Source organism: Eucyclogobius newberryi, unplaced genomic scaffold (assembly GCF_026437365.1).
Source record: "Eucyclogobius newberryi isolate DKJ021-1_F unplaced genomic scaffold, fEucNew1.0.hap1 SCAF_16, whole genome shotgun sequence".
NCBI classification, from domain to species: domain Eukaryota; kingdom Metazoa; phylum Chordata; class Actinopteri; order Gobiiformes; family Gobiidae; genus Eucyclogobius; species Eucyclogobius newberryi.
This window is the reverse complement of record NW_027315790.1, coordinates 28,096,051-28,105,456: the sequence shown is the minus strand read 5'-3', so window position 1 is coordinate 28,105,456 and position 9,406 is coordinate 28,096,051. Positions and strand designations below refer to the sequence as shown.

Here is a 9,406-nt window from a genome sequence, read left to right as displayed (position 1 = left end):
AAAACAACAAATATAACAGCAAAATATACAAATAAATACAAAATGAATAAAAAATTGGGTAAAAGATAACAAATATAATCACAAAATATATAAAAAATAAATAAATAAAGCATTAATAAAAGATTTGGTAAAACAAATATAATAGCAAAATATATATATTTTTTGATAAAGCATGAATAAAAAATTGGGTAAAAGATAATAAATATAATATCAAAATACATCAAAATAAATAAAGCATGAATAAAAAATTGGGTTAACTAAATAAGATTAAAAAAATCAACTAAATACTTAATGACTGAATATATACACACAATTTACGCACAATTTACAATGTTCTATAATTTTGCTGCACCTGCTCTTTGTAAAGCACTGTTTAATTGTATCTGTGAAAAGTGTTCTATAAATTAAGTTTACTTACTAACCTTTACTTACCTTGTACAGGATTCCAATACATTTACTCATTTTCTTCTCAATGTAGCTCGTTTTAAAGTTGAATCCCAGTTCTTTTTACGTTTATGACATTCACACCTCTCTTCGCTTTATTATCGCGTCTTACGAGCTGCACATGTGTGAGATCTCATCCTTCCGTTGAATCCGTGCGTGTTCTGGTTCCAGGTGAAAGAGGCCTGGGAGGTGCTGGGCCTGTACCTGATCGGGCCTCTCCCGGAAACGGCGCGGCAGAACAAATTCGCCCTCACGCTCACCGACCTGCACACCAAGTACGTCATCGCCGAGCCGCTGCAGAGCAAGGCGGCGGCCGAAGTGTCCGCCACGATAATCAACAAGCTGTACACGTTTGGACTGGTGCGAAAGATCATCACCGACCAAGTGCAGGACTTTGTCAACCAGGTAACGACCACACACAGCTGAAGAGAGCGTATATATGTGTTTATATGTTTTTATATGTGTTTATAGGGCGGATTAAAAGGTGCAAAAGTGGGAGGAGCATCCAAATTCAACTGTTGTGGTTATTTAAAGATGACTAATAATGTAAAATCCACTTTTTTTAGCTTTAACACGTTCTCTCATCACTAATTCTCGCATGTTTTAGTAATTCTGCACTGTCTTAGCTTACGATTATTGACAAAAGAGACTTCAAACTCCGGTTCAAACTTGTAGACTTCAAAACACGTCACATAACTTTATTAAAAAAAACTAAAATGAGCAACTAATAACAAAAAATCCAGTCCTCGTTCCGGGCAAACGTCACTTTTAATGATCGGTTTTGTCGTTTTGAACCAGAAGTCAATGGAACCGCGTCTGTCATTTGGCGGTTTTCAATCAATATTTACACGTTTACAACAAACAACACGCAAAATAATGATTCATATCTGTTAAAGTTTAATACTAAAAACCCACAAAAAGAATGTCTTCTACTTGTAGCTAAGATGAACAGATATTGTTTGTGTGAGGTGTTTTTAAGTGAAAAGTTTACCTTTACTGTTACAAATACCACCAATCCTGTTGCAGTTACCGTATTTTCCACACTATAAGGCGCACCGGACAATAAGGCGAATCAAGTGAAACAAAACGGGTACCACACAGAATCTCTTAGAGGTCAGTAAGCACAACCAGAATTAATCCATATATAAGACTGTATTATTATAAGGCGCATTGTCGTTTTTTTGATTAAATTAAAGTGCGCCTTATAGTACGGAAAATACGGTACCAAATACTACCTTTTTATTGTTATTGTGTGTTTTTAAATGCCGCCACAACTCCTCTTTCCACCTCTTCACTGTTGTTATTTTGCGTTAATTGCATAAATAACAACCGCGTTACGTATTCGAGCCATAGTTTGATAAATATAACTGCGTCTGTACGTCTCACTCCAGAGAAAAGCGTCTGGTGTTCACAGTGTCAGCCATAATGTATTTACAGCTGAACGAAGGCATCTCGTCCACTCTGAACATCAAAAACGCCGTCTCCATCGCTCACCCGAACCAGACTAAACGACAGGTAACTCGTCGCGCGTATTCTGGACGATTCGTGACGCGTTTGGAGATAATAACGTGTGTGTTTTTAGGACGAGCGGACATGTAAAAACATCAAGCGAGCCATAAGGAGTTACATAAAGGAGGGAAACTCGGACTGGGATCTGTATCTTCCGGCCGTGGTCTACGGACACAACATCACAAAACAGGTGAGGATTTTATTTTTCAAAGTGATCAGTGTAAACATTTTAAAAGTCTATATAATATGACAGGTTAGATTACACATGATCATATTTCAGATTTTACTTGACATTTTGCCCATTTGTCCAAAGTTAGACCATTTTTGTAATGTTTATAATTGTATTTATATTTATAATAACTTAAATAGATTTGACACAGGTAGATGTAATTCTGCAACTGTTACCTAGCAACCATACTGCAAACAAGAGCCAACATTTTTACAAATGACGCGTAGTTATGATTTGTTATGATAAACTGTCAGAAAGAAAGAAAGGAAAGAAAGGAAAATAAATAAATATATATAAATATATTATATATATATATATATATATATATATATATATATATATATATATATATATATATATATATATATATATATATATATATATATATATATATATATATATATATATATTACATACACTTGGAGGGGTGAGAGTTTCTACTGCTTGTTTCTAGTGGGACAGAGTTGGGGGACGGACTTCCTGTCTTTGTCTGCTCTTACAGAATGAATTCATTAAAGTTTGTGGTTCTAGGGCTTGTGCTGAAGCTGCTCTTCCCTGCAAACGCTTATGTTGTCTTTTCTGACAAAGAACAAAAAGCAGCTGTGACTTTAAAACACTGTAACACGCGGCTCACCCCCAACAGGAAGTAGCGTTAGCAACGGCACAAGGGCTTGCAAAGCATCATGGGTAATTATAGTCCTACAAAGTCTCTAAATCGTTTCCAAATTATGTCCTCTTTTGAGAGTGCGCGTGTTGTACAGGCTTGCTTTGTAGATGTTGTGGTGTCTCTGTAGGTTGTGTGTAGCGTGTATAAAGTGTGTAGTGTGTATAGTGTGTGTAGAATGGTGGAGCGGTGCTGCACTCTGACTGAGGACCGTATGTCTCTGAAGCAGGATCTCTCTCGGCGCGTGTACAACTCATACTTACCTGGCAGGGGAGACACCATGATCATGAAGGTGGTTCACCCAGGGCGAGGCTCGGCCATTGCACTCCGGTTGTGCTGACCCCTGCGAATTCCCCAAATGTGGGAATCTCGACTGCATAATTTATGGTAGTGGGGGACTGCGTTCGCGCTCTCCCCTGATCACACTGTTAAATGGTAATGCTAGAATGGGACTGCGAAGGTGTTTAGAATTATATATATTGTTGCTGTATCATTCTGACATGAATCAACCAAAGCCTGTTTGTTATGGTGTAGTGTTTGATATAGTGTAGTTTGTTATAGTGTAGTGTTTGTTATAGTGTAGTTTGTTATAGTGTAGTGTTTGATATAGTGTAGTTTGTTATAGTGTAGTGTTTGTTATAGTGTAGTTTGTTATAGTGTAGTGTTTGTTATAGTGTAGTTTGTTATAGTGTAGTGTTTGTTATAGTGTAGTGTTTGTTATAGTGTAGTTTGTTATAGTGTAGTGTTTGTTATAGTGTAGTTTGTTATAGTGTAGTGTTTGTTATAGTGTAGTTTGTTATAGTGTAGTGTTTGTTATAGTGTAGTTTGTTATAGTGTAGTGTTTGATATAGTGTAGTTTGTGATAGTGTAGTTTGTTATAGTATAGTGTTTATTATAGTGTAGTGTTTGTTATAGTGTAGTGTTTGTTATAGTGTAGTTTGTTATAGTGTAGTGTTTGTTATAGTGTAGTTTGTTATAGTGTAGTGTTTGATATAGTGTAGTGTTTGATATAGTGTAGTTTGTGATAGTGTAGTTTGTTATAGTGTAGTGTTTGTTATAGTGTAGTTTGTTATAGTGTAGTGTTTGTTATAGTGTAGTTTGTTATAGTGTAGTTTGTGATAGTGTAGTTTGTTATAGTGTAGTGTTTGTTATAGTGTAGTGTTTGTTATGGTGTAGTGTTTGATATAGTGTAGTTTGTTATAGTGTAGTGTTTGTTATAGTGTAGTTTGTTATAGTGTAGTGTTTGTTATAGTGTAGTTTGTTATAGTGTAGTGTTTGATATAGTGTAGTTTGTTATAGTGTAGTGTTTGTTATAGTGTAGTTTGTTATAGTGTAGTGTTTGTTATAGTGTAGTTTGTTATAGTGTAGTGTTTGATATAGTGTAGTTTGTGATAGTGTAGTTTGTTATAGTATAGTGTTTATTATAGTGTAGTGTTTGTTATAGTGTAGTGTTTGTTATAGTGTAGTTTGTTATAGTGTAGTGTTTGTTATAGTGTAGTTTGTTATAGTGTAGTGTTTGATATAGTGTAGTGTTTGATATAGTGTAGTTTGTGATAGTGTAGTTTGTTATAGTGTAGTGTTTGTTATAGTGTAGTTTGTTATAGTGTAGTGTTTGTTATAGTGTAGTTTGTTATAGTGTAGTTTGTTATAGTGTAGTGTTTGTTATAGTGTAGTGTTTGTTATAGTGTTTGTTATAGTGTAGTGTTTGTTATAGTGTAGTGTTTGTTATAGTGTAGTTTGTTATAGTGTAGTTTGTTATAGTGTAGTGTTTGTTATAGTGTAGTTTGTTATAGTGTAGTTTGTTATAGTGTAGTTTGTTATAGTGTAGTGTTTGTTATAGTGTAGTTTGTTATAGTGTAGTGTTTGTTATAGTGTAGTTTGTTATAGTGTAGTGTTTGTTATAGTGTAGTTTGTTATAGTGTAGTGTTTGTTATAGTGTAGTTTGTTATAGTGTAGTTTGTGATAGTGTAGTTTGTTATAGTGTAGTGTTTGTTATAGTGTAGTGTTTGTTATAGTGTAGTTTGTGATAGTGTAGTTTGTTATAGTGTAGTTTCAGTGTAGTGTTTGTTATAGTGTAGTTTGTTATAGTGTAGTGTTTGTTATAGTGTAGTGTTTGTTATAGTGTAGTTTGTTATAGTGTAGTGTTTGTTATAGTGTAGTTTGTTATAGTGTAGTTTGTGATAGTGTAGTTTGTTATAGTGTAGTGTTTGTTATAGTGTAGTGTTTGTTATAGTGTAGTTTGTTATAGTGTAGTTTCAGTGTAGTGTTTGTTATAGTGTAGTTTGTTATAGTGTAGTGTTTGTTATAGTGTAGTGTTTGTTATAGTGTAGTTTGTTATAGTGTAGTGTTTGTTATAGTGTAGTTTGTGATAGTGTAGTTTGTTATAGTGTAGTGTTTGTTATAGTGCAGTTTGTGACAGTGTAGTTTGTTATAGTGTAGTTTGTTATAGTGTAGTTTCAGTGTAGTGTTTGTTATAGTGTAGTTTGTGATAGTGTAGTTTGTTATAGTGTAGTTTGTTATAGTGTAGTGTTTGTTATAGTGTAGTTTGTTATAGTGTAGTTTGTTATAGTGTAGTGTTTGTTATAGTGTAGTTTGTTATAGTGTAGTGTTTGTTATAGTGTAGTTTGTGATAGTGTAGTTTGTTATAGTGTAGTTTCAGTGTAGTGTTTGTTATAGTGTAGTTTGTTATAGTGTAGTGTTTGTTATAGTGTAGTGTTTGTTATAGTGTAGTTTGTTATAGTGTAGTTTGTTATAGTGTAGTTTCAGTGTAGTGTTTGTTATAGTGTAGTTTGTTATAGTGTAGTGTTTGTTATAGTGTAGTGTTTGTTATAGTGTAGTTTGTTATAGTGTAGTGTTTGTTATAGTGTAGTTTGTGATAGTGTAGTTTGTTATAGTGTAGTGTTTGTTATAGTGCAGTTTGTGACAGTGTAGTTTGTTATAGTGTAGTTTGTTATAGTGTAGTTTCAGTGTAGTGTTTGTTATAGTGTAGTTTGTGATAGTGTAGTTTGTTATAGTGTAGTTTGTTATAGTGTAGTGTTTGTTATAGTGTAGTTTGTTATAGTGTAGTTTGTTATAGTGTAGTGTTTGTTATAGTGTAGTTTGTTATAGTGTAGTGTTTGTTATAGTGTAGTTTGTGATAGTGTAGTTTGTTATAGTGTAGTGTTTGTGATAGTGTAGTTTGTTATAGTGTAGTTTGTGATAGTGTAGTTTGTTATAGTGTAGTGTTTGTTATAGTGTAGTTTGTTATAGTGTAGTGTTTGTTATAGTGTAGTTTGTTATAGTGTAGTTTGTTATAGTGTAGTTTGTTATAGTGTAGTGTTTGTTATAGTGTAGTGTTTGTTATAGTGTAGTGTTTGTTATAGTGTAGTTTGTTATAGTGTAGTTTGTTATAGTGTAGTTTGTTATAGTGTAGTGTTTGTTATAGTGTAGTTTGTGATAGTGTAGTTTGTGATAGTGTAGTTTGTTATAGTGTAGTGTTTATTATAGTGTAGTGTTTATTATAGTGTAGTTTGTTATAGTGTAGTTTCAGTGTAGTGTTTGTTATAGTGTAGTTTGTTATAGTGTAGTGTTTGTTATAGTGTAGTGTTTGTTATAGTGTAGTTTGTTATAGTGTAGTGTTTGTTATAGTGTAGTTTGTGATAGTGTAGTTTGTTATAGTGTAGTGTTTGTTATAGTGTAATTTGTTATAGTGTAGTTTGTGATAGTGTAGTTTGTTATAGTGTAGTGTTTGTTATAGTGTAGTGTTTGTTATAGTGTAGTTTGTTATAGTGTAGTTTGTTATAGTGTAGTTTCAGTGTAGTGTTTGTTATAGTGTAGTTTGTTATAGTGTAGTGTTTGTTATAGTGTAGTTTGTTATAGTGTAGTGTTTGTTATAGTGTAGTTTGTGATAGTGTAGTTTGTTATAGTGTAGTGTTTGTTATAGTGCAGTTTGTGACAGTGTAGTTTGTTATAGTGTAGTTTGTTACAGTGTAGTTTCAGTGTAGTGTTTGTTATAGTGTAGTTTGTGATAGTGTAGTTTGTTATAGTGTAGTTTGTTATAGTGTAGTGTTTGTTATAGTGTAGTTTGTTATAGTGTAGTGTTTGTTATAGTGTAGTTTGTTATAGTGTAGTGTTTGTTATAGTGTAGTTTGTGATAGTGTAGTTTGTGATAGTGTAGTTTGTTATAGTGTAGTTTGTGATAGTGTAGTTTGTTATAGTGTAGTGTTTGTTATAGTGTAGTTTGTTATAGTGTAGTGTTTGTTATAGTGTAGTTTGTTATAGTGTAGTTTGTTATAGTGTAGTTTGTTATAGTGTAGTGTTTGTTATAGTGTAGTGTTTGTTATAGTGTAGTGTTTGTTATAGTGTAGTTTGTTATAGTGTAGTTTGTTATAGTGTAGTTTGTTATAGTGTAGTGTTTGTTATAGTGTAGTTTGTGATAGTGTAGTTTGTTATTGTGTAGTGTTTATTATAGTGTAGTGTTTATTATAGTGTAGTTTGTTATAGTGTAGTTTCAGTGTAGTGTTTGTTATAGTGTAGTTTGTTATAGTGTAGTGTTTGTTATAGTGTAGTGTTTGTTATAGTGTAGTTTGTGATAGTGTAGTTTGTTATAGTGTAGTGTTTGTTATAGTGTAATTTGTTATAGTGTAGTTTGTGATAGTGTAGTTTGTTATAGTGTAGTGTTTGTTATAGTGTAGTGTTTGTTATAGTGTAGTTTGTTATAGTGTAGTTTGTTATAGTGTAGTTTCAGTGTAGTGTTTGTTATAGTGTAGTTTGTTATAGTGTAGTGTTTGTTATAGTGTAGTTTGTTATAGTGTAGTGTTTGTTATAGTGTAGTTTGTGATAGTGTAGTTTGTTATAGTGTAGTGTTTGTTATAGTGCAGTTTGTGACAGTGTAGTTTGTTATAGTGTAGTTTGTTATAGTGTAGTTTCAGTGTAGTGTTTGTTATAGTGTAGTTTGTGATAGTGTAGTTTGTTATAGTGTAGTTTGTTATAGTGTAGTGTTTGTTATAGTGTAGTTTGTTATAGTGTAGTGTTTGTTATAGTGTAGTTTGTTATAGTGTAGTGTTTGTTATAGTGTAGTTTGTGATAGTGTAGTTTGTGATAGTGTAGTTTGTTATAGTGTAGTTTGTGATAGTGTAGTTTGTTATAGTGTAGTGTTTGTTATAGTGTAGTTTGTTATAGTGTAGTGTTTGTTATAGTGTAGTTTGTTATAGTGTAGTTTGTTATAGTGTAGTTTGTTATAGTGTAGTTTGTTATAGTGTAGTGTTTGTTATAGTGTAGTGTTTGTTATAGTGTAGTGTTTGTTATAGTGTAGTTTGTTATAGTGTAGTTTGTTATAGTGTAGTTTGTTATAGTGTAGTGTTTGTTATAGTGTAGTTTGTGATAGTGTAGTTTGTTATAGTGTAGTGTTTGTTATAGTGTAGTGTTTGTTATGGTGTAGTGTTTGATATAGTGTAGTTTGTTATAGTGTAGTGTTTGTTATAGTGTAGTTTGTTATAGTGTAGTGTTTGTTATAGTGTAGTTTGTTATAGTGTAGTGTTTGATATAGTGTAGTTTGTTATAGTGTAGTGTTTGTTATAGTGTAGTTTGTTATAGTGTAGTGTTTGTTATAGTGTAGTTTGTTATAGTGTAGTGTTTGATATAGTGTAGTTTGTGATAGTGTAGTTTGTTATAGTATAGTGTTTATTATAGTGTAGTGTTTGTTATAGTGTAGTGTTTGTTATAGTGTAGTTTGTTATAGTGTAGTGTTTGTTATAGTGTAGTTTGTTATAGTGTAGTGTTTGATATAGTGTAGTGTTTGATATAGTGTAGTTTGTGATAGTGTAGTTTGTTATAGTGTAGTGTTTGTTATAGTGTAGTTTGTTATAGTGTAGTGTTTGTTATAGTGTAGTTTGTTATAGTGTAGTTTGTTATAGTGTAGTGTTTGTTATAGTGTAGTGTTTGTTATAGTGTTTGTTATAGTGTAGTGTTTGTTATAGTGTAGTGTTTGTTATAGTGTAGTTTGTTATAGTGTAGTTTGTTATAGTGTAGTGTTTGTTATAGTGTAGTTTGTTATAGTGTAGTTTGTTATAGTGTAGTTTGTTATAGTGTAGTGTTTGTTATAGTGTAGTTTGTTATAGTGTAGTGTTTGTTATAGTGTAGTTTGTTATAGTGTAGTGTTTGTTATAGTGTAGTTTGTTATAGTGTAGTGTTTGTTATAGTGTAGTTTGTTATAGTGTAGTTTGTGATAGTGTAGTTTGTTATAGTGTAGTGTTTGTTATAGTGTAGTGTTTGTTATAGTGTAGTTTGTGATAGTGTAGTTTGTTATAGTGTAGTTTCAGTGTAGTGTTTGTTATAGTGTAGTTTGTTATAGTGTAGTGTTTGTTATAGTGTAGTGTTTGTTATAGTGTAGTTTGTTATAGTGTAGTGTTTGTTATAGTGTAGTTTGTTATAGTGTAGTTTGTGATAGTGTAGTTTGTTATAGTGTAGTGTTTGTTATAGTGTAGTGTTTGTTATAGTGTAGTTTGTTATAGTGTAGTTTCAGTGTAGTGTTTGTTATAGTGTAGTTTGTTATAGTGTAGTGTTTGTTATAGTGTAGTGTT

At 31.9% G+C, this 9,406-nt stretch overlaps 1 non-coding gene across 1 annotated transcript; it reads left to right on the top strand.

The window, feature by feature from the left end:
* The first annotated feature begins 3,101 nt into the window (after nt 1–3,101).
* Nucleotides 3,102–3,265, top strand: LOC140362328 (U1 spliceosomal RNA). The gene has a single exon (XR_011927058.1). It is a non-coding gene; the product is annotated as a U1 spliceosomal RNA (small nuclear RNA).
* The last annotated feature ends 6,141 nt before the right edge of the window (nt 3,266–9,406 follow it).